Source organism: Schistocerca gregaria, chromosome 10 (assembly GCF_023897955.1).
Source record: "Schistocerca gregaria isolate iqSchGreg1 chromosome 10, iqSchGreg1.2, whole genome shotgun sequence".
NCBI lineage: Eukaryota > Metazoa > Arthropoda > Insecta > Orthoptera > Acrididae > Schistocerca > Schistocerca gregaria.
The window spans coordinates 167908829-167932331 of NC_064929.1; the positions used below are offsets into that span (position 1 = coordinate 167908829).

Consider the following 23503-nt stretch of genomic DNA (forward strand, 5'->3'; position numbering starts at 1 on the left):
AGATCGTTTAAACGCATTAATCCACAGCGATCCGCATCAGTCTAGTTGACTGGGAAATGTGATGAACTGTCATCATTCCACCGTCGTGCGACATTTGTATGCGATGGGGAAGTTTAAAAATGGATGTGAGGGTACCGTATGCTCTAAGCGAAAATCAGAAAAAAACAGATGGTGACAATATGTGCATCTCTACTTGCTGGCCATCATTCCTATTCTGTATCCCTACTCGTGACGAGCAATCGTGTCTTTATGGGAACACAAGGAAAAGAAAGGAGTGGCTCAGCCCAAAGTACCAGCGCCCCGTACTTGGAAACCGGTCCGCATCCACAAAAGATAATACCATGCATCTGATGGATAAGCGACGGTGTAGTGCACCACGAATGGTTTTCTCGAGGTGTAACCAACGCTGCTGATATTTACTGTCAACAGGTGAGACGTCTTGTAGATGCAGTCTAAGAACAACGACCAGGAAGACTGCGTGAAGTGATGTCACTCCACGATAACGCACGCCAGCATTGTGATAGATTAAAAAAGAAGGAGTTGGGCTGGCAGGTTATTCCGCAACAAATTAATTCACTCGATATTGCACCCTCAAATTTTCCACCTTTTCCGCCCTCTATCTCACAACTTTCAAGGAACTTCCTTTTCGGATTAAAACGACCTTCGAATGTGGCTCGACGAATTGTTTGCCTCAAAACCACGTGATTGCTGCAGTGGTGGAATCGTAAAGTTACCCCAGCGTTGACAGAGTATTGTAAATGCTGAAAGATTATGTAACTGTCACGTGAATCTGTTATGTATACTACGCTTATGGGAAAACGATAAGAATTATTGCACCAACTTAATGTATGACCATTTCGACAAAAATCCGAAAACACATATCAACTGGTTCAGTGAAATGAAAAAGGGATTAAAAGAAATTAACGTTATAAAACCTGAAATTCAAGAGGGTACAACGTTACGTAAGAAAATTAGGAAGTTCGGGAGTTTCCGAGGAAAGGACAGACACCGCATCACTGTATGAACAGATGACAGAAGGAAAGAAATCATTGAAAGACTGAGGAAACGCCGAAACTCAGGAACGAAGATAATATCATGAATAAGATTCTCAGCTTGGTCCATAGATGGTCGAATCGAAGGAATGCAGAAAGAAAGAAAGAGAAAGAGAGAGAGAGAGAGAGAGAGAGAGAGAGTAGAAAAATGAGATATGAACCACCCTTCGCCATGCATTGTATAGTGCTTGCGGAGTATTTATGCTTACGTAGGTGGAAGATTGCTTTTTGTGAAATGAGAGCGGATACCATACACGCCTAATGCTTCTATTTTCTCCGTAATTACACTGGCAGTTCCCGAGCGGTCTAATAGACGAATCGTATGTCCGTTTTTCATTAAAGAAGGCGACCTACTTCCCAATTTCTGGATAATGTACCAACTTTATGGCTCGTATGTTTTCCAGCAAAATGCGGATGTTCCGTGACCGGAGCGCTGTATAGCAGTGGCTTTCTGTGACTTTCCAAACACAAGCGGGTCTCCAGACAGTTGTTTCATAAGCCTTAGAGTCGCACAGGGAGACTTCTAGAGAAGTACGGAACAAGGCAAGTTTTTCATCATCATCCGGCAGCGCTTTGGAACTTTTTTTCTTTCTCACGCCAGTCCCACAGGTGTGCTCCGGATCTTTACGTAACCGGAGGGTCGTAGAGACAGAGAGAAAAACAAATCGATATTTATTCTTCGGTAATGCAGTGCTCGAATTAGAACCGGCGTAAGAAAGAGGTGTTAGCCTTTCGCCCCCTACTGTTTAATCTATAGGTCGAAGAAGCAATGATGGAAACAAAAGAGAATGTCAGGAGCGGAAGTAATATTGAGAGTTAAAGGATATTAATGGTAAGATTTGCTGATGACATCGGTGTGTTTAGTGAAAGTGAGAAAGAATAGGAGGCTATGTTGAATGGAATAAACTGTCAAATGACATTAGGATGTGTACTGAAAGTAAGCCGTACAAACACGAAAGTATTGGGGAGTAGTAGAAATGAGATTAGCGAAAAAACAACAGAGTTGTTGACCAAGAATCGGACGGACTGAAAGAATTCTGCCTCGTTGAAAGCAGAATAACACGTGACGGACGAAGCGAGGGGTGGCATAAAAAGCAGAAGCGGACAGCAGGCGTGCAGCCCCCTCCAGAATACACAAACGGCTTAGCAAAGGATTGCAGCCCACCATCTGAAAACGTACTGACGTCCTCCAAATGCGGATGACGTCTTTACGACATCCAGGTACGATATTTAGTGTTACATATATTAGTTTCCACCTCATTACACGAGTTTCCCCGCGCCACATGTAACACTCGGCTGCCACAAAGTGTAACAGTGTATTTCCTGGCGCGCTAATAAAGTGCGCGACGTGTCCGCCAAATGCCAGACGCGGCCGTCTGCGGACCTTGGTGGCTAATTAGCGACTTGGCGGAGGCGGCAGTCGGCTCGCTATCCTGCCGATGACGTCACAGGCGCGGCGCATGCATGCATGCTGTCAATTGGATGCCAAGGGGCCCCTGCCAGCACGGTTAGTTAGCTCCGTTCCGCTCCACACCCGTCACGAAGAAGTAACATCGCTCTGGCGTCGGAAAAAGGATAGTTGCATCCATTTGTTGTGGAATATTAGAAAATTTTCTGATCTCAGACATAAGGAGGTATCTCACACAGAACGATGCTGATCAGCATGGATTCAAGAAATATCTACAACATGAGACCCAACACGCGCTATTCTGGTGTAACATCCTGAAAACCAAGGATAAACAAGAAATTATAAACCACGTTTAATCAAATTAATATACACATTATTATAACCAGGACGTTCAAAAAAAAAAATGGTTCAAATGACTCTGAGCACTATGGGACTTAACATCGATGATCATCAGTCCACTAGAACTTAGAACTACTTAAACCTAAGTAACCTAAGGACATCACACAACACCCAGCCATCACGAGGCAGAGAAAATCCCTGACCCCGCCGGGAATCGAACCCGAGAACCCGGGCGTGGGAAGCAAGAACGCTACCGCACGACGACGAAATGCGGGCCAGGACGTTCAATACAACAATACAGCGTCACGTATGCACATCGCAGGACCCATATTATCGTGGTCCGCGTACGACCTAAGACAGTTTCGATGACTTTTAGAGTTTTAGTGGTTCTGGTAACGCTACATTGTTGTACTCACCGCTCTGGATACAATGAAGTATACATCAGCTTGATTACACATGATTTACTATTTGTTATTGATTTTTTAAGATTCATCATCTGAAATTCCGTCCATAATAATTCAGTGTTACCCGAAAAGCGTGTGATTCAGTAACGCACCTACACGCCAGTCATCGAAACTACGTTCTAATGGAGTATCCCGCGAAATTCGATATTGCGTTAAGGATCTAAAGGCTATACACCCAACTAAATATTTAGGGATTAAAAACTAAATTCCATCGACGGTACCGACCGGCCGCCGTGTCATCCTCAGACCACAGACGTCGCTGGATGGGGATATGGAGGGGCATGTGGTCAGCACACCGCTCTCCCGGCCGTATGGCAGTTTACGAGACTGGAGCCGCTGCTTCTTAGTTAAGTAGCTCCTCAGTCTGCCTCACAACGGCTGAGTGCACCCCGCTTGCAAACAGCGCTCGGTAGACTGGACGGTCACCCATCCAAGTGCTAGCCCAGCCCGACAGCGTTTAACTTCAGTGATCTGACGGGAACCGGTGTTACCACTGCGACAAGGCCGTTGGCCAATTTAGGGATTACAGTTACCAATAACTTAAGTTGGAACATTCGGAGAGATAATATTGTGGGGAAAGCAAAACCCAAAGACTGCGACGTTTTGGCAGAACACTGAGAAAATGGCATATGTTTACTGAAGTGCCTGCTAACACTATGTTTGTCCGCCCTCTCCTGGAGTACTGTTGTGGAGTGTTAGATCCACATCAAGTGATAATGACGGAGGATATCGAAAAAGTTCAAAGAAGGGCATATCGTTTTGTGTTATCGCGAAACAGGGGAGAGAGGGTGAGGATACGATACACGAGATGAGGTGGTAGTCATTGAAACAAATGCCTCATCATGAATTTTCAATCCCCAACTTTCTTCTCAGAGCTGGAAAATACTTTGTTGGCGTCCACCTACGTAAGGAGATTGGTTGGTTAGATGGTTGGTTTGGGGGAAGGGACAATGAGGTCATCAGTCCCATCGGATTAGCGAAGTAAGTCAACCGTGCCCTTTCAAAGGAACCATCTCGGCATCTGCCTAAAGCGATGTAGGGAAACCGCCAGAAACCTAAATCAGGAAGGCCGGACGTGCGTTTGAATCGTCGTCCTCCCGAATGCAACTCCATTGTACTAACCACTGCGCCACCTCGCTCGGTACGTAAGGACAAATGATTATCATAATGAAGTAAGAGAAAGCAGACCTGGTGCAGAAAGACTGAAGTGGTCGTTTTCCTGTGCGCTTTTCGAGAGTGGAAGGGCAGAGAAGAAGTTTAAAGGAGGTTCGATAAACGCTCTGTCAGGCAATTAAATGTGAATTGCAGAGTAATGACTCCTTCGAAGAACGGACGCAGGATGATATCTTGGACTGAGGATCCTCGACAGACGTAGAAATAATTTCAGGTGTGCCTCAGGGAAGTGTGCTGGGATCCTTCCTGTTCATGTTGAATATTGATAACATGCCAGAAAGTATTAATGCAAAGTTAGATTTTTTCCCAAATGCTGCAGTTACCTACAACCAAGTACTGTTTGAAGGAAGCTGTATAAATATTCAGTCGGATCTTGATAAAATGTTGAAGTGGTTCAAAGACAGACAACTATCTTTAAATTTTAAAAAACATGGAACTGCTCACTTCACAAAACTAATAGTATTCAGTATCCTATGACTTCAATTCAAGTTTGGAGCCGGTCACCTCACACGAATATCTCGGTGTAATCGTTTTTTTGGGATACGATGTGTAATGGTTACACAGGCTGAATTGTAGGTAGACATGGCAGACATCGTCTCACTGGAGGAATCATAGGAAAATTCAGTCTACAATCGAGATGGCCTAAAAACCCACCAAAGAATACTTTTTTAAAATAATACTCTTCAAGTGAGTGGTACATGCGCTGGACCAACAACTGATAATGAACTTGTGCAAAGGACAGCAGCATGAATGGTTACAGTTTAGTCTGAACAGTGGGAGAATGTCACAGGGATGCAGAAGAAACGGATATCGCAGACACTTGAAGAAAGACGCAAACTCTCTCGGGAAAGCCTACTTACAAAGCACCAATAGCCAGTTCTAAATGACAAATTTAGGAATATACTGCAATCCCCTACACATTGCTCCCGCAGGGATCCGGAGAACTAGATTAGATTAGTGTCAGGGTGCACAGAGGCGCTTTAATAAATATTCTTCCCTCTATCCATACCTCAATGGAACAGAAAGAAGGCCTAATAACTAGTACAGCCGGAAATACTCTCTGCCATGCACTTCGCTGTTGTTCGCAGGGTACGAATGAAGACTGTAGAAACAGTTTAAGCACAAACATGAGCTGGTCCGAGAGCCTTAATATATTTAAAATATCACCACACAATAATTAGCCCGTTCAGACTGGAATTTTTTCTAGAGGAAGGGAAATTTTTCTTTATGTAGCGATACTCCTAGCTGATTTTACAATGACTTTAGATGCAAGATTAATACAAAAATATTTTCCAGTTTTCAAAACAAATCTCTGTGTACTTGGTTTCATTTTGTGGACCCAGATAAGTAACTACGAAATATTCTTTATCATAATAATACTTGCTCCTACGCAGATGACCGTGTTCCACCGGGCACTATGTTTTCACACTTGTAGCAACCTTAATTTTCCGCAGTAGTTTTTCTAATTTCAGAAAAACATTGCAGCCTTAAAAAGTGATTGCCATTATTTTAAATTTGAATAAGGAAGTATATTAAACTTCTATTAGACTAGAGCAGTGAATCTTAGAAACGTACTAAAGTTACACATTCTTCCCTACTGTTCTTAACTGAACGGTTACTTTCAAAGGCATATGCTTGTCATGCGGTGTTACGTCACAGTTAAGATCTTTTTATAAGCAACTATGTGGGGACGATGAATCTCTGCTGGACATCGTGCGTTGGAATACTAAAAACACTGCTCAAGAGAGGTTTCTGTTCTCGGTATTTGCCAGCAACCGCCACTGAAGGCTTCTATGAAACAAGATATTCGCATTTAAAGGAAAGTTTTAATTTTTATGGTTGTTGTTGTTGTTGTTGTTGCTGTTGTTGTTGTTGTCTTTAGTTCATATGCTGGTTAGATGCAGCTCTCCATGCTACTCTACCCTGCGCAAGCTTCTTCATCTCCATGTAACTGCTGCAGCCTACATCATTCTGAATCTGTTTAGTGTATTAATCTTGTGGTCTCCCTCTATGGTTTTCACCCTCCTCCCTCCAATACTAAACTTATGATCCCTTGATACCTCAGAACGTGTCCTACCAACCGATCCCTTCGTATAGTGAATTTGTGTCACAAATTTCTATTCTCTTCAATTCTACTCAATACCTCCTCATTAGTTATGTGATCTACCACCTAATCTTCAACATTCTTCTGCATCACCACATTTCAAAAGCTTCTGTTCTCTTCTTGTCTAAACTAGTTATCGTCCGCGTTTCACTTCCACACATGGCTTCACTCCATAGAAATTCTTTCAGAAATAACTTTCTGGCACTTAAATATATGCTCACTGTTAAAAAATTTCTCTTCTTCGGAAATGCTTTCCTTGACATTGCCAGTCAACATTTTTTATCCTCTCTACTTCGACCATCATCAGTTAATTTGCTCCCCATATAGCGAAACTCTTCTATTACTTTAAGTGTCTCATTTGCTAGTCTAATTCCCTCAGCATCACCTGATTTAATTCTACTACATTCCGTTACCCTCGTTTTGCTTTTGTTGATGTTCATCTTATATCCTCCTTTCAAGATATTGTCCATTCCGTTCAACTGTTTTTCCAGGTCCTTTGCTGTCTCTGACAGAATTACAATGTCATCGGCGAACCTCAAAGTTTTTATTTCTTCTCCGTGGATTTTAATACCTACTCCGAACTTTTCTTTTGTTTCCTTTACTGCTTGCTCAATATACAGATTGAATAGCATCGGGGACGGGCTACAACCCTGTCTCACTCCCTTCCTAACCACTGTTTCCATTTCATGTCCCTAGACTCTTCAGAATTTGAAAGAGAGTATTCCAGTCAACATTGTCAAAAGCTTTCTCTAAGTCTACAAAAGCTAGAAACGTACATTAATGGGTGAAAAACGAAACCTTACAGGATCACTTTGTCTGTCTTTCCGAGCTTTAAGCCCCCTATTTCTGAAACGAGTAGAGCTATTAATCTGAAATTTATGTCAAGTGCTACGTCTACATTCCTTGCCGGTGCAAAAACTTTCAGGTTCTATCCAAATACAGTCAAACGATACCACCACTCATGTAACACATTTCGAGAATCGTAAACTCACTCATCGAAACCTGCAGGATACCTACTTCCAGTTGACCTCGAATCATGAAACCGCCTTGAAGCAAGGGTCCGCAGTGCAAGTAAAGGAAAAAAAAAATGTGAAAAGTGTTAAGGTGCTATCACATTTTTTCTGTTTTTCATGAGTTGTTGACCGTCTGTCTGTCCCTCCGGCAGTTAAGACACCTTTTTCTCACGAACATGACCATTTAATCATATCAAGTTGAAATTTATGTCGAAGTAGCCGTACCCGAGCACGTTTTGCTGTATGTCTGTCTGCTTAAATGAAAAAGAAAAAAGAGAGAAAGCACACGTTTCCAACATGTATGGCAACTGGATACACATCCTAATCTCTTTCTCTCCCCTGTCACTGTCCATTCAACCCTCTTCCTCTCTCCCTTTATTTTTTGATCTCCTTCTACAGCCCCGTCTCTCTGTCCTTCTCCTCACAGTTTTCTATGTGCATTTCCACCGTCCACTCTTTCTATGTCCTCTTTCCCCTATGTCTCACTTTGAGCTTTGTTTATTGTTACTGAAAATTCGTGTTCTGTAGTAGTATTCTAAGCACAAATCAGTAAGCCATAAATACAACTTTCATCTTTACTAACTGCGTGCACTGTGTCATATAATATATGTTTGTCAAATGTTTTGAAACAGTAACGTATAAAAATTTGAAGCAAATGGGAAAGGTACATTTTGAAATGTTGGATAACGATGTTTCCCTTTTACATATTACATAATAAGGTTCCTTCAAATGAAACATGGCCAGTGCGTCTGCCCTTACCTTACACGTAAGGATGCACCACGTAAGTGCGGGTATGGTGGCGCCATCTATTGGTAGAGAGACTGGCGCGTGCGCACTGTTTGATGTTGCGTACCGCCAGTGCTGTTTCACGCCGAAGAGAAGGTGGTCACACAAGACATCGTCCACTACCGAACATGCAGGCGAGTAGGCTAGAACAACGAGGAGTGATTCGATTTTTGGCTGCGGAGGGGGTCGGAGGCCGTGAAATGTATCGACGTAAGGAGGCTGTGTACAGTGAGAATAGTCTGAATCGTTCAAGTGTTGTCGGATTGCACAAACGATTCCTTGAGGGGGGCGAGTCACTGGAAGACGATGCTCGTCCTGGACACGCTCATGTTGTCGTCACACTGGAAATGGTTGCCGAAGTGAATGTTTTAGTGTTGGGCAACCGCAGAATTATCGTGGACTAGATCCATCGGTTACAGGGTATTAACATGGTCACCACCCACACCATAATGCATCAACACTTGAACTTCTGAAAAATCTGTGGGCGCTGGGTTCCCCACCAACTGACCACCGAACAGAGCAATACTCGAATGTGGTTGTCTTTGAGTCATCTGCAACGTTATCATCAGGAGGAATACGGCTTTCTGTCACCTATTGTCACAGGTGACGATGCATAGTGTCACCATTTTGAAGCCGGCCGGGGTGGCCGAGCGGTTCTAGGCTCTACAGTCTGGACCGCGCAACCGCTACGGTCGCAGGTTCGAATCCTTCCTCCGGCATGGATGTGTGTGAAGTCCTTAGGTTAGTTCTGTTTATGTAGTTCTAAGTTCTAGGGGACTGATGACCTTAGAAGTTAAGTCCCATAGTGCTCAGAGCCATTTGAACCAATTTTCAACCAGAAAGCAAGCGTGAGAGCAAGCAGTGGAAACATGCGACTTCACCACTGTTGTGGTTGCAGGAGAGGCAACACCGTATTACTAAAGGAGGCCGAAATGCACGCGTTTTAGCTCACGCAGGCTGGCGTGAAGTCTGGAACAGGACAAGGAAATTAGAATTTAGAAAAACGGACGTAGTTGGTGGAATACTTAACTTTAATCCATTAATGATTAACATCGCTCTCGACGGTACATGATTCACAATATCAATAATAACTGATAATGGCGCCTAGCTAGGTCGTAGCAAATGACGTAGGTGAAGGCTATGCTAAACTATCTTCTCGGCAATTGAGAACGTAAGTATGCAGTGAACCATCGCTAGCAAAGTCGGTTGTACAACTGGGGCGAGTGCTAGGAAGTCTCTCTAGACCTGCCGTGTGGCGGCGCTCGGTCTGCAGTCACTGATAGTGGCGACACGCGGGTCCGACGTATACTACCGGACCGCGGCCGATTTAAAGGCTACCACCTAGCAAGTGTGGTGTCTGGCGGTGACACCACAACCACCTCCAAAGAAATCAAAAGCCGTGCACATCAGTTCTGGTTAGGTCATGATGTCCCTGTTTTTTTACTATAAGGGCGCACTGCTTGTCGATTTTCTGGAACCGAGAACCACCATCAATGCCCAGCGTTATCAAGTCGCTTTAGAGAACCATAGACAAGCCATCAAGTCGGAACGGCGAAGTATGTTGACCAATGGCGTTATCATCCTACATGATAATGTCCGCTCACACACGGCCAATGCGGTGAAGACGACGTTGTGGCGGTTTCGGTGGGAGATGCTGGAACATCCACCTTTCACCGTGTGACTTTCATGTGTTTGGACCTCTAAAACAAGCTATTAGCGGACATCGATTCGGAACGGACGACGAATTGGGTGACTGGGTCCGACAGCAGCGTACTAGCTTCTTCTAGGATGTAATCGACCGGCAAGTGTCGCAATGGGATAAATGTGCCAACAGTTTGGGCGACTATTTTGAGTATGTGTATTGTGCATACCTACATTTTTGAGTTAATAAAATCGTTACCGTTACTTTACATTAGTGACTGGGTTTCATTTGAATGCCCCTTACATATTTATATATCATATGTATTAAATATACAGACATACTAATTAGGTACTGAAATGTCACTTTATAAATGTATGGAAAAGTAGCCCCAATTTTAATTAACGCCTGAAAATATTATAAATAAATTTCCAAATATATAAATAAATTTGTGTATTAATTGAAAGTAACGATATATTAATGAAGTGGTGTATTTTTAGTTATTCATAAATTATTTTGTAATGAAATATCTCTGTGAAACAAAATTTAGTAGGTACATTCGTTTGCCTAACGATAAAAAAAAAAGCGGAACGCGCCTTGTTCTCTCTCTCTCTCTCTCTCTCTCTCTCTCTCTCTCTCTCTCTCTCTCTCTCTATCTATCTATCTATCTATCTATCTATCTATCTATTTATCTATCTACCCATCTATCTACCCATCTATCTATCTATCTATCTATCTATCTATCTATCTATCTATCTATCTATCTATCTATCTCTTTTGTTCTCCGCTACCGGGATAAGCTGTGTTCACTTGTATGCTTTCGTTAAATAATTATGTTCATTTGATGTTAAGTAGCTGTGCTTCATTTGAAGATCCCTTTCCTTGCTATTCTTGTTATATTGTGTGATTTTATTATGCATTTTTTGAGTGCAGTTTCAGGCTGCAACCAAAAGGAATTCCTGGCCCATTGTTTGGTGGTCACGGCCGAACACTGTTTCGTTCATTCCCCTTTTAATATAGCAGATTATAATTTATGCGTGCCTGACATTGTTTCTACCATTATTTTTCTCTCAAAATCCGGGGAATGTTATTACGCGAAACGCGTAGTATTTAGATCGGTCACTGGCCTCTAGACAACCAACGTACTCGCGGTATAATGTAAAGACGATGAAGGAAGACAGAGTTCAGCTTAAAGAAAAGGGAATAAAGTTTGTAAGTGCTGTGTTTTATTATTTCAATAAAATTGCCTCCAGCAAGGCAGTAAATGTTCATGTAGTGTTCTCAACGAGTGCTTACCAAGTATTCAATGGTTTGTTAAAAGTCTTGTATACTAGCAGAGCGAAACTCTATTAACATTCCGCTTCAATTAATTAATTCGTTTTTATTAAAGCAAAAGTATAAAATATATTTTTTAAATTTTTATTGAGAAACGCTACAGCACGCAAAAACACGGCTGCATTAGAATTCGACGTTGCGTCAAAATTTCGAAGCAAATGGTCAAGAACTTCTAGAAATTAATAATTTTGAACAAACCACCGTTAACATTTGTACATAGTCTCCCCTTTTATTTAATATATTGTACATATCTACCAGATAACGCTCCAGTGTGTTTACATACATATCGTTGTATTCGAGTGCCGTGTTTTGTCCAAATTTCGAAACAGTCTATGAAGAACTTTCGGCAATTTGAGATTTTTAAGAAACAAATATCTACGTCTCTACTAACATAGAAACACTAAATGTTCCTAGTCGTAATTCTCCGAAAGTTTAGGACCGAACGCTTAGAAATTTTGACACAACGTTGCATTGGAATACGCGTATTTTTAGATGCCTATTTATTAATATATGTAATATATAAGCTTTTATAAATTTAGAAATTTCGTTATATAGGAACGGTATTTCAAAAAATCTCACGTTCCGGAACGTTGTGTCATTATTTCAAAGCAATCATTCAAGGACTTTCGGAGTGCACGATTTTGAACAAACGAGCATTCAGATTTTTATTTCTGTAGATAGTAAGGTTTATGGTATCTCGACAGTGTAGATAATTGGATCTTTTTAGTCAGTTAAATCAAAAGATATGGTCGTCTGCGAAAAATCCTACTTCTCCGGAACTGTCTACATACAAGACTGACCTGATGGTCTAGTGATAAAATGTGTGCCAGGAAACCGAGACGTCGTAGAATCGAATCTCGGTGGCATCATCAGTTTTTCTGTCATATTTTTAACCTAGCTTTCACCTCTCAACAGTGTGAGGAGTCGCCATAATCAACAAGCGATTCATGCTATTTTGCCAAAAACTGACCAATTGATCCCGTGGCTGTGTACGAAATGTAGGTTGACTCTTACACAAAAGATTACAGCAACCGGCCACTTCTTACAATGCTATTTATTTATTTAAACAGTGACGTTACCGGTTTCGAACCGACAGTTTCACCTTCAGACGGCTGGTTGACATTTAACATCATATTTCGCCTTTTGTTTCCCCACCTGACGAAATTTCCTGTCGGAAGATGAAGAACAATCTGCACTGGAACATAATGGCGTCGATTCTCCATCGGCACCACCACCGCAAGGAAATTTCGTCAGGAGGGGGAAACAAAACGAGAAATATAATATGAAACGTGAGTTAGCCGTCTGAAGATGAACCTGTCGCTTCGAAATCGGTAACGGCACTGTTTAAATAAATAAATAGGATTATAAAAAGTGGCTGGCTGCTGCAATCATCTGTTAAGGGGGGAAGGTCGTCAAACGGGCCACCATGGAGCAGGAGAGGCACCAGTGGACATTTTAACTTCCACTGTCTATACTTTTACAAACAAATTCATAACACTTTGTCAGCATGACCAGAAAGGATTCAGAATTCACACTCTTGGCAATGGAAATTCAAAAATGTAACAATTTTGTTTTTTTATGTTAGACATTTCATCACTTTTTCACTTAATATTGGCTGGATTTGTTACTATAGGTGCACTTTTCTTCATAAATAAGAGAGATTAGTCGACGAATTTTGCACAGCATACAAACCATACTTACAGGGGCATGAAACTCTAGAATTTCTTTAGTTTACGAAAAAATGAATGAGTTGTTATATTTTAAACTTCATGTTTAGAAAAAACTCAAACTCTACAGTTTATTGTCTGAATTTTTACCGCTGTTTTTAATAGATTCAGAAAATTCTAGAGTTTCATACACTTGTGAGTATGGTTTGTGTGCTGTGCAAAATTCATCAAAGAATCTCTCTTACTTATGAAGAAAAGTGTACCTATAGCAACACGTGCTGGCAATAGTAAGTGAAAAAAATGATGAAATTTGACATGTAAAAAAAATTATTTTGTTACGTTTTTGAACTCCCACTGGTACGAGTGTGAATCCTGAATCCTTTGTGGTCATGCTGACAATGTTTTAAAGTAAATTCATAAAAGTATAGACAGTAGGAATTAAAATGTCCTGTGGCGCCTCTCCTGCTCCAGGTCGGCCCGTTTGACGTCCTACCCCCCTTAAGAGTCGGCCTGTAACAAGTGTTTCATTTCACGTTTTAAAGTGTAGGTCCCATTTCCCCGGATGTATCACCTGAGTAAGTAAGAGACACGCAAGTCACTGAAGTGGCATCCAATAGAAAGACTTACATAAAGCCACTGAACCGCACGAAATTCTTATTATCATTGTTATTGTTGTCTATATACCTAATAAAGTTTGTTCGGAAAACTCAGAGCTCGAATCATAACCGCACTTGTCCTGTTTTCTTCCATGTAGTCACCACCTGACCCGAGTAATAGCACACAGTTATGAAAGAAGTTACGTCTGCGACAAGGGAGGCAGCGTGTGCGGTCGCCATCGCAGCCTGCCCCTCCCCGCGTCCACACAGGGGGCAGAACGGCAGCCATCCCGCCGTCCGCTTGCTGTGCGTTCCCGCCCAGGGAACATCTGCGCTTCTCCCTCCCCTCCTCGCGACCCTCGCAACGGCACGGGACTGGAATCTGGTGGCCACCATCTGTCGGGCCAAAGTTGCTCTCCAGCCCTCCGCCACATCCCCCGCCCCGTAAACTAAACCAACTGTAGGTAGGTTTCCCAACAGGTCCACCAAATTTTGTACATGAGTTTAATCAAAATGAAGTCCGCCCCCGGTAGCTGAGTGGTCAGCGCGACAGAATGTGAATCCCAAGAGCCGGGGTTCGATTCCCGGCTGAGTCGGAGATTTTATCCCCTCAGTGACTGGGTGTTGTGTTGTCCTAATCATCATCATTTCATCCCCATCGACGCGCCAGTCGCCGAAGTGGGGTAGAATTGAAAGACGCCACCGGTGAACGGTCTATCCGACGGGAGGCCCTAGTCACACGACATTTACTTATCAAAATAAACAAATAAAAATGCAAGTAAAAGAGTTATCTCCGTCAGTCACTCTTCTGTTTCCACGACGCACTTCAACAGTTCATTCCATTACATTTTTGCTTGCTGGATGCAGCTGGTTAATTGCTGTGGTTTCATTTTGCTACGAAAACGTGTAACATGTTCTTGTTAGCGAATATGGCTCTCAGATTATAAATTTTAAACGGTGATAGAATTACTTACAATCTGCTGAAGCACCCTGAACCATGCGGCTCGTCATAAATATATAAATTTAACTTATTTTGTCTCACAGGATGCGAACCAATAACGTAAACAAACCAAAGATTATAACGACATAAACATATATTGCATGGACGGTAGATAACATAGACTGCGCATGACGTCACTTTACTGAAACCAACATCTAAGTAAAGTGACTCGGGTTCAAATAGTTCAAATGGCTCTGAGCACTATGGGACTTAACTTCTGAGGTCATCAGTCAGCTACAACTTAGAACTACTTAAACCTAACTAACCTAAGAACGTCACACACATCCATGCCCGAGGCAGGATTCGAACCTGCGACCGTAGCGGTCGCGCGGCTCCAGACTAAAGAGCCTAGAACCTCTCGGCCACTGCGGCAGGCCGTGACTGGGGCACGAGGCCTAGTGTGTCATTACGCGTTTATAGAGCAAACTTCGATTTTTTTTTCCATATCAAATGTTGTGCTTTTGTGCTTTTTACTAGATGCATTTGCTGAGATAAGTCTTTTTTTTTTGTATCCTACAGATTAGGATTAGTGACGAAAATCTCAGTTGTGTAAGTCAATTACTTTAAAATACTTGCAGAGGTGTTTCCATAATTTGAAAGTTAGGATAGATGTTGGTCTAGCGATGTAAAACAAAGCTTTTGAGACGATATATCGTTAATATATAACTCGGTAAACCATTTGATCAACATTTTGTAATATATTACGCTTCCTATCGTCATATCGTTTTGGCACCTGCGCTGGCTTAAGCCAAAGTCAGAAAACATATGTGCATATTTTGTGTAAATAACTGATGTTATCCATATAAATGAATTTCCTTTCTTACAAATGTTTACTAAAGCATATCATGTATATTATTGTGGAATCGTTAGAAAACTAATGTTGCTTTCGAAATTGTTATTTTGTGTTGTACTCCTGTGAAAGTGATGAGCTACAAGAACTCGCAGTGAAAAAAAAAGTATTCACTAAAGAACAGTGATTCCGTAGCTTGTTACAAGAACCGTGAATACATTTCAACTTGACCACATGTAAAAAAGATAACCACTGCTTTATTACCAGGAATTTTGGAGAAATTAGAATAACTGTACTACTACATGTGTAAGAACTGTACTAAAATCAGTGCTTGATTTCAGCTATAACTGAGAGAAACTGTTATCTGTCAGCTCCACTTCACACAGCGTGTAGTGATAGAATTCAGCTTTCTGCCCGAGTCACGTGGCTTAGGAGTTGGTTTCAAACGTTAACATGGCAGAGTTACAGACACACGGGGGCTACGCTATATATAGTCCATGATATAATGAATTGTCTCAGACAAAATTCATTGTTACTTATATTGTGGACCACAGGTTATATAATAATTATAAAATTGTTTATTTTTCATAACGAATTTTTGAATGTGTTATTACTTCGAATAAATGACAGTGGAGACAGAAATAAAAATTTAAATAAAGTAACAAACCTTAAAGTAACAGACTTAGTAGCAACAGAATCTAATTCTTACTGCTTCTTTACAGTGCTTTGGAAATCTTTTATTAAGTTGAAATGAAAAGACTGGCTGACGCAGTAAATGTCTTATTCAACTTAATAAAACATAATTGCCGAAGTACTTATAGAAATCGTAAGAATTATATTATACTGATATGAAGTCCACAATTTTAATATATTTTTAATTTTTTTATTTTTATTTGTGCCTCTGTCATTTATTTGCAGTAGTGATACTTTTTTAAAGTTGTTCTAAGGAATAAACAATTTTATAATTACTATATGTATCTATGGTCCACAATGTAAGTTAGTAACGAACGATCTCTGACACAAGGCATTACGACTTTACATGGTTATAATCTTTGGTTTGTTGACGTTATTGGTTCGTGTTCTGTGAGGCAAATTTAGTTAAAAATATATATTTATTACGAACCAGAGGAATAAATTGTGCATAACTCTGCAGCTGTTTAAAATTTATTATCTTAGTGCCATATTAAGCTAACAACTGCCTGTTATACGCTTTTTGGGCAAAATTAAACTACAACGTAGAACTGGAGCCATTCAGCTAGCAAATGTGTGACACAATACCATAGTTCCACCTGAAGACGAGAGTGTCAGTGAACTCTCGAAACGCATTGTGAGGTGAAATAAAAAGAGTCACTCATGCAGATAATTATTTTATTTGAACTTTTATTGTCACAAACAGTCGCAGTTCGTTACGACATTCCAACATGGACGACATAAGGTTAGAATGAAGCATTATTGAAAAATATTTTTCGGGTAGTTGACATGAACAGCAATTTAGCTTTTCAGTTGTGCCCACAAAACGGCAGGGTGTTCGACTGTCGGACTTTCGGCGGTTATCGAAGGCAACATCCAGCTCCGTTCCCGTTAGTCATTTGAGCAATACATACGGGGGTAGCCCAAATCTGAGCGCAAAAGCGCTGCCCTCCACGTTTTCTGCCAGCTTCCTCCATTGCCGCGTCTAGCTTCAGTCTTCAGTCGGCAAAAATTTGGCAAGTTCGGAAGCCTTCGGAAAAAAAGTACTACGCTTTTCGGAAGTTGCACGACGATCTTTGGAAACCTATAATACCATGCTGGATTGCTGCGCTCCATGAACGAACACTAGCGAGCTGCGTAATCTCGAGTTGTATGAATCAAGCTACCTTTGCCACTTAAACACATAAATAAGCGCGTTTTAGCGTACCGTGCTTTATTAGCTGAATCTCCGAATGCAGTGAACCGGGCCAAGTTTATGGTTTCAAATAAATCTGCCATTTATCGCAGCTCAAGTGCTAGATATAGTGTCTTCTAGACCAAGGACAATCCTCACTGCACAGTCGGGTTAAAAAGGAGCCCGTGTCACGTAATGTTATAGCTAGCAGTGACCTCACAAAATTTACTTGGAGCGTACTTTTTTTGAAGGGTCTGTGAATTGATACATGTTACAAACATTTTTAATACTTCAGCTAGAGGAAAGGGTCCTCCCAGGAACGCATATGATCGGAGCAAGACGGAGCGCAACCTCATTACGCTCGTGCAGTGAGCAAGTTCCTAAATGAACACTTTGCAAAACGGTGGATAGGTCGTGATTCATCAGCAACACTAGTTACCTTGAAATAGCCACCACGAGGTTGAGACCTCACCACAACTGAGAACTCGTTACGGGGAGTCATTAAAGCGCATGTATCCGCACGTGAATCATGGATTACGGGAAATCCAACTAATTTTACGCCTTCGAGTAACTCAAGTGGGGCAGGCCAGGAGCTCCGAATAATAAAAACTTTCAATGCAAGAATCTGTGTTCGCTACGACAGGGAATTCTGCCGGGAAAATCTCGAGAGGTCTCTTAGGTGAAAAATCACAGTAAACGTGTTACTGCCCACAGCTGTGGTTCTTCCCAGCCGGCTAGGGCGGAGTTTACTTGTGAAATTCTGTAGAAATAAAAGAATTGTGGAAAAAGAGTTCTATTCCCAGGCCGTACTTTGGTCGGCACTGGCAAACTGGGTATTTTGAGAGCTTCTAGTGATGTGTGTCTGGAAAGGAGGATATAAGATGATCATCTACAAAAGCAAAACGAGGCTCATGGAATGTAGTCGAATTAAGTCGGGAGCGAATTAGATTAGGAAATGAGACGCTTAAAGTTGTAAATGAGTTTTGCTATTTGGGGAGCAAAATAAATGATGATGGTCGAAGTAGAGAGGATATAAAATGTAGACTGGCAATGGCAAGGAAAGCGTTTCTGAAGAAGAGAAATTTGTTAACATCGAGTATAGATTTAAGTGTCAGGAAGTCGTTTCTGAAAGTTTTTGTATGGAGTGTAGGAATGCATGGAAGTGAAACATGGACGATAAATAGTTTGGACAGGAAGAAAATAGAAGCTGTCGAAATATGGTGCTACAGAATAATGTTGAAGATTAGATGGGTAGATCACATAACTAATGAGGAAGTATTGAGTAGAATTGGGGAGAAGAGGAGTTTGTGGCACAACTTGAGTAGGAGAAGGGATCGGTTGGTAGGACATGTTCTCAGGCATCAAGGGATCACAAATTTAGCATTGGAGGGCCGCGTGGAGGGTAAAAGTCGTATAGGGAGACCAACAGATGAATACATTAAGCAGATTCAGAAGGACGTAGGTTGCAGTAAGAACTGGGAGATGAAGAAGCTTGCACAGGATAGAGTAGCGTGGAGAGCTGCATCAAACCAGTCTCAGGAGTGAAGACCACAACAACAACAACAACTAGTCATGTGATTCGCTCGGTAAAAGTTGAGGTGGGAAAACAGAGGTGAAGAGCGATCTTGCTTGACTCTCGGTAGAAGTCCTCCGTTCTGGCCTCTCGTACTGAGCCAAGTCGTCTCCCCTCTTGGTCTTTCGTTCTGAGAGGACGTTAGCCGCACCAGCTCATTGCTGACGGAAACACTGTTGCAATCAGAGAAGTTTACGGACAGCAGTCTGGTGTTCAAATACTGTAGAAGTGTACTTTCGGAGACGCCACAGGACGACCGCACGGCCGCGCCGTCGCCGTCGGAGGCCGCCGATGCAACAGGAATGTAATGGGGAGACCGCTCCCCCTTCGGCCTGTGTTAGGAGCAACGGTAAATAGTTGGATCAATTGCAATTGCTGTTTCCACAGAGGTTTGACGGTACTTTGAGGTTTAGTGGTTCCTCGTATTTTACGTTTGTGCAGATGTCAGTTGGTCAGCCAGTTTATAAGAGATCCCGTCTTGTAGCGATTTTGTCACAGTTCACTGCCAATGCCAGTTAGTAGGTTAATTTGTAAATAGTTCATTGCGTTTTATTCAGCATTGGTCTGAAGGTTATAATAAAATTATTGTGATTCATTAGAGCCTTTACTTTCAGTAGCTGATCCTGAATTTACCCTTATGCTTTTTTTTATATTTGTCTGTTTGTATTGTGTCATTGAACACCCTAAGTGTTCGTGATCGTTCATGTTTGGAAGGAAAAATAGGTGGGATTTACCGTCATCACAACCACCGCACATTAATTAGGGGTGACAGGGCCACATTTAAATCTAGCGTTATCCATTTTTGCGCACAGTTCCACTCCCAATTTGTCTGTAAGTTGTTCGTCACACGCAAAATCGCACAAACAACGGGTTACAATGTCCACATATTGCGTCCGACGAGCGCAAAGCAAATCCACGTCAGCGACGCGAGCTATAATCTTGCGCATCAGCGCTGCCACCCCTCTTTCGGGAACAAGTAACCACGTGTATCTAATTGTCAGCTATAACCATCACTTCTGCTGCAAGGTAATCCTGATACACAGCAACAAATCGAGTCACCGTGACGTTCACCCCCAGCAGAATTCCCGCCACGCACGCAGAACTACATGCGTGTCCGCGTACACGCACCGCCCGACAGACGTAACGGCGGGGGAAGCCGGGAATCGGCGCCCGCTTCTCGCGTGCGTGTTCCCACCGCCGTTACAGCCGCGCTATCTACGCATCCAGCTGCAGCTTACAAACGAAAATTACCCGCGCGCTTATCGCGGCCGCCGGAAGACAAAACGCGCCTCTGGCGCATTGCTTTAAAGCGCAAGAAGTATTCTTTACTGCCCGGTCGGCGTTACAGCGCCGCCGCACGCGACGCCATGCTCGTTCCGAGGGGCATCCCCGAGCTTACGTAACGGTAATTGGGAGACGCGACGGCGCATGCGCTGTCGCGAGCTCCCAGACAGCTTTACGTGTACTTCGCGTGTGTGCCTGTTGTGTTAATGAGCGGTACTAATTTCAGCGCTCTTGTCGGCTCGCGTTACACAGGTATTATACAAAAAGTAGCACGGAGACATAATGAGTCGCCGCTGCTTGGTACAAAACGGCGTCGTTTGCACGTAACAGAGATGAGACTCGGCCCCTTTTATCCGTCCACAGCGTATTCGCAGCTTTTCCACTGCATTAAACTCGGTACCTACGTCTAAACCGCTGCGCGTCACGCTTCCACCGTAATCCATCTCTAGCCGGCCGCTGTGGTGGAGCGGTTCTAGGCGCTTCGATCCGGAACTACGCTACTGCTACGGACGCAGTTTCGAATCCGGCCTCTGTCATGGCTGTGTGTGATGTCCTTAGGTTAGTTAGGGTAAGTAGTTCTAAGTTCCAGGGGACTGATGACCTCAGAAGTTATGTACCATAGTGCTCAGAGCCATTTGAACCATTTGAACGTAGGTCCGACATTATTCGTATGAGTCTTGTTCCACACTGTTTCCAGCTTGTGGGAGAGCTTAAGCCTGCTGTACACCGTTATAAGCCATGATGCACGTCCCCTGCTGGAGTGAAAAATGGCGTCGGTTTGGAGCTGTTTTGGGAAGCCGTATCGTGATATTCCATGCACACGGCTCGCATCCTCCAGCACTGGATTTTTCACCACTGGGGTTGAGTCACTCCTGTCCATCACAGCAGCCAGACCTCAATATTACTAACCTTTTGTGAAACAGGTGCTTGATCGCTATCAACCTCCATCAGCGTTACCCCATCTTCTCACTGTTTTGCTGGAAGCATGGTAATATAAGATTACCTAGAAAACCATACAGGACATGAATTTATCCATTCCGAGATGAATGGAAGCTTTTTTGAGTGCCAACGGTTTTCCTAAACCGTAATAGGCGTGGTAATGTGTTGCGTTTTGGCGTTTTCCTATTTTTTGTCCGCCCACTGTATGTGTCCCACGATATATTATTAGAGAATTAGCGTTCATTTTCTGCATGTTATTACCACGTAGCACTGTCCCACTGCTGAAGGGAAGCCTGCAAATGGTTTACAGAATTCTAAGAACTACAGCTTCCACCAACAGATTGTGCTGACTTGAAGTTTCTTTTTTAACCCTCTGATCCGTTCCGGTCGATACTGTCGCACCTGCAAACAGGCAACCGAATGGGCCGATACCCGAAGTAGAGAGCTGTCGTGGTTCGCCGACAACCCGTGTGCGTCAGTTGCACACACTTATTGACGTTTTCCCACACGTGTAATGTGAGTTTAGAACTTGGAGAGATGACCCATCCACCTATGTGTGTCGGTTTTCTGGATGTATTGTAGTTTTGGCGCACTCGTGTCTTGAAATCCCGCAAGAATTCATGAATAACCCTGTATGTCCCATCGCTCCCCCGTTGGGAAACGAATTGGGATACGTTTCACTGATATGGTTTTATGTGTCTACAAAGTTAATTTAAAATAGCTATGGATAATGTCTTCTGCTCAAAGAAAAAGATTAGTAATGAAAGGGATAACCCCAACAAGTACTCTGTCTCCCTTTCTGCATCCGCCTACATTCTAAAACTAGCAACCTATACCAACTCATCCAACTCCCAAACTTCTTCGCTTCTTGGAGCATCTTCGGATCCAATAAATTATTCACAAAACTCAGTTCTGGCATCAAAATTCCCACACATTAATCGCGAACCAAGGCATCATCTGTATCAACACACACTAACCATCTATGAAACCCGTCACGAGATATACCTACCCCTCTCTCAAGCTGAAACCACAACGCCCCACAGCACTCCACCCTTCCATTTCCCTCCCTGCTTCCTCTCCATCACTGCTTGCGGCTCCACAGGGACCCATAGTCATTCACATCATCAGACACCTCCATCACGATCATGGTGATTTCGATGCATCACCAGTATCTCTATTAGAACAAGGCAGACTTAACATTATCGTAAGAGATCTATTTGAACTGTAATATAAAACCGTCCAAAAAGATTTAAAAGACATAAGAATAGTCCGCCAAGTGTTTTATGTCATTTATTTTCATCTGTTGTTTAATTTAAAACTCCTACGAAATATGTGTAATCTTTGGCTGCAGGGTCATTTAATCTGCTGTCAGCCCACCGCTTCCTAAGAAACTGAAATAACGCAAAACGAAAAAAGAAGTGTTCCTTTCTCCCCAGACTCATGTATTGAATATACTATGGTGTATGCATAATAGTTTTTGTCGGGATACGGAGTGATAACGTCCAAGGTGGCGAAACGGTCTAGTTACTACATCATGAACTAAAGTAAATGAAACTATATGGTTCCAGAGACCTTTTCAAGTTTCAAACATCTATGATGTATACTAACAGACTGACGTGACTAACGAAAATTTCTACCATGGCCAGGGTTCGAACTTGGGTCTTCTGCTCGCTAGGCAGATGTGCTAACCACTACATCACCCTTGCACAGTGGCTCTGCACAACTGCGCACGCTATCTTACCACACCTACCTTGTCACACTGAGAGGTGAACGGGAATTTGGATCGAGGCGAGCTAGGGTAGTCCGTGCAGTTCTGTAAGGGTGGCGTAGTGGTTCGTACATACACTAGTGAGCAGGAAATACCGGTTCGAATCCCGGCCTTGGTACAAATTTTCAATTGTCTCTTCAGACTGCATACATAAACAATGAAGTAAAGTGTTTATTTCAAAATAAAAGAACAGACTACGCAAGGAAATAACTTCCTTTGAGAAATTTACAACTTTAGATCCATCTACATCTACATTTACGTGATTACTCTGCAATTCACATTTAAGTGCTTGGCACAGGGTTCATCAAACCACAATCATACTATCTCTCTACCATTCCACTCCCGAACAACACGCGGGAAAAACGAACACCTAAACCTTTCTGTTCGAGCTCTGATTTCTCCTATTTTATTTTGACGGTCATTCCTACCTATGTAGGTTGGGCTCAACAAAAAATTTTCGCATTCGGAAGAGAAAGTTGGTGACTGAAATTTCGTAAAAAGGTCTCGCCGCGACGAAAAACGTCTATGCTGTAATGACTTCCATCCCAACTCGTGTATCATATCTGCCACACTCTCTCCCCTATTACGCGATAATACAAAACGAGCTACCCTTTTTTGCACCCCACCAAGTAAGGATCCCACACCGCGCAGCAATATTCTAACAGAGGACGAACGAGTGTAGCGTAAGCTGTCTCTTTAGTGGACTTGT

The 23503-nt window shown here is 42.5% G+C and overlaps 1 long non-coding RNA gene and 1 pseudogene across 1 annotated transcript in view; both read right to left on the minus strand.

Annotated features, from left to right (window-relative positions):
* Window positions 1-23503, minus strand: part of LOC126293363 (uncharacterized) — a 1719051-nt gene that overhangs the window by 1068390 nt on the left and 627158 nt on the right. The gene's annotated exons all lie outside the window — the stretch shown is intronic.
* Window positions 3658-3775, minus strand: LOC126293794 (5S ribosomal RNA; annotated as a pseudogene).